General features: G+C 55.1%; 1 pseudogene; it reads left to right on the top strand.

Moving 5' to 3' along the window:
- The first annotated feature begins 1,296 nt into the window (after nucleotides 1-1,296).
- Nucleotides 1,297-1,662, top strand: LOC139001067 (transcription initiation factor TFIID subunit 10 pseudogene; annotated as a pseudogene).
- The last annotated feature ends 913 nt before the right edge of the window (nucleotides 1,663-2,575 follow it).

The following is a 2,575-nucleotide window of genomic DNA, read 5'->3' on the forward strand; positions in this document are numbered from 1 at the left end:
CCTGTGCCTGGACTTGACCTGAGCATGGAAGGACCAGCAAGGGGCACGCTAATATACAAAGCCATACACCTTTTATTCACATCAACTTCCGCCTCTGCCTCCCATGACCTCCAAGGCCAGCTACATTCGGTGTGTCTGCGTCTCTGGGCTACCACCTTCCACCCCCTCCCCACTCCCCCTCATCCCCCACCCACGCCCGGCCCATTTCCTTCGAGGAATGAATGCCAGGCGAAGCCACGTTCAGCAGAACCTTTTATTTCAGTACTTTCGCAGGGCCTAACTTGGGGGCATGTGCGCCCAACAGGTGATGCTTTCACAGTTGTCACAGTCCAGGGGGCGGCTGATTGGTCGAGCGGCTGATTGGGCTCCTCCCACCAGGCTCTGGGGCTATAAAAATAAGCAGGGTCTTCTGTGCGGAGCTTCTCAGCCCTAGGCTCGTTGTCTTGGTCGCCATCGCCTTCCTCGTTCTCCAAGGGAGCTTTCAGGGGAGAGGTCTCGCCAAGACCCGGTCCTGGGTCATAGAAGCCGCTGAAGCACCTGGCTAGCACCTGGCTAGGCTGCTGATCAACTGAACGCCGTCTCCGTGCCGTTTCGTCTTTGCCGGCTCTGTCCCCGCCTTTGGGAACGCCTGGAACGCCTGGGCTGGGGTCCCAACAGAGGCACAGGAGGAGCTAGCCATATCCCAAGATGATGAAGAGAACGGAAAGTCATCCTGAGCTGCCGCCAGAGGTCATCCAAAAGCCTCGCAGCCGCCTGCACATGCACTTGCTGGAGTCTACGCAGGCTCTCCATGCACTGGGCCAAAGGAGGAAGGATGAGAAAGCTGGCTCGGACCCCAACCTCTGGAGGCCGCACAGGAACAGCTCCTGCGCTGCGCGAGAAGTGACGGACGGCTGAGCTGAAGTGCTGCCTCGATCCCAGGCCGACTCCGCGCCCGCAATGGCCAACAAAGTGAACATGTCTGTGGACGACGTCACTCAGCTGAACCAGAGCCAGTGGGGAGGCTGCGGCGGGGCTGGCACCCCAACAAAGGCAGAGGAGAAGCTCGCTATTCCCAAGAGGAAGGGGAAGAGAAGTCATCCTGAGCTGCCAAAAGAGGCCATCTAAAGGCCTCGCAGCGGCCTCCAGAGGCACTTGCTGGAGTCTGTGCAGGTTTCCCATGCACTGCGCAAGAAGAGTGATGCGAAAGCAGACCCGTCTTCCTCACGGGCCCTGGGAAAATCAAATAATGCCAAAGGCCCCCCAGCCACGCCAGGTTTTCCAACAACCGCTGGATGCGAGCCGCATGAGGGGGCCATGTCTAATGGGGTTTATATGCTGCCGAGCTCGGCCAATGGAGGCGTGAAGCCAGTGGTGTCCAGCACACACCTGCTGGACTTTCTGGGGCAGCTGGAAGGTTACACACCTACCGTCCCAGATCCGGTGACTCGTTTCTACCTGAACCACGCTGGCTTAGAAGCTGCAGACCCTCGCATAGTTAGGCTCTTCTCCATAGCTGCCCAGAAATTCATCGCAGATATTGCCAACGATGCACTGCAGCTGTGCAAAACGAAGGGCACCGCCTCTCGTGGCTCCGGCAAGTACACTCGAACCATGGAGGACTTGGCTGCTGCCCTCAGCAAGTATGGCATCAATGTGAACACACCGCCCTATTTCACCTGAGCCACCCAACCTATATGTACTTGTCTGCCCCCTAATCCCCCACACCGGCCTGTTTTCATAATAAACTTTATTTGGACAGAAATAAAATCGTCATTCCTGTCTAGTCTATTCTGATTGGCTAGTTCCTTACACAACAGGGATTTTTAATTGGTTTGCAAGCCCGTTTTCTAAGGCCCCTGTTGGCTTCGCCCCGCCGCTGGCGGCGCCATCCGGGGCCTGCTCCCAAGACCCGGAGAGGCCTGTTTTAAGGATGAAAGGGCTGCAATCCCTCACTGATTACCAAGGGGGGAGCTGGCGGGGTCCTCTGGCCAATGAGGGAGTTTTTTTCTTTTTTTTTTTTTTAAACAACAAACAACAAAAAATAAATAAATAAAAACCTCCTTGCCAAGACCAGTTTGGCTCAGTGGATAGAGCGTCGGCCTGTGGACTGAAGGGTCCCGGGTTCGATTCCGGTCAAGGGCATTTACCTGGGTTGCGGGCACATCCCCAGTGAGAGGTGTGCAGGAGGCGGCTGATCAATGTTTCTCTCTCATCGATGTTTCTAACTTTCTGTCTTTCTCCCTTCCTCTCTGTAAAAAATCAATAAAATATAAAAAAAAAAAAAAAAACCTCCTTAAAAAAAAACCCCACCTTAAAAACAAACAAACAAATCAACAAAACCGCATTTCTTAGAAATGACATCAATCGAGCCTTTCAACTCAATGCACAGATGCTTGGGCAAGCCCACGTGGCCTGGCAGGGACTTGGTCTCTGACCATCCATCCAGAGAGGGAGCATTGTGGGTTTTTGGGAGGTGGAGCAGATGACCCAGCCAGGGCAAGGACGTCCCGCCCTGTGCTGGTCGAGAAGCGCCTAGGCAAGACCCCCTCCTGCAGCCAGAGCCCTGTGCCTGGACTTGACCTGAGCAGGGAAG

This window comes from Myotis yumanensis, unplaced genomic scaffold (genome assembly GCF_028538775.1).
Source record: "Myotis yumanensis isolate MYYU_CA2020_CCGP unplaced genomic scaffold, mMyoYum1.0.hap1 SCAF_81, whole genome shotgun sequence".
Taxonomy (NCBI): Eukaryota; Metazoa; Chordata; class Mammalia; order Chiroptera; family Vespertilionidae; genus Myotis; species Myotis yumanensis.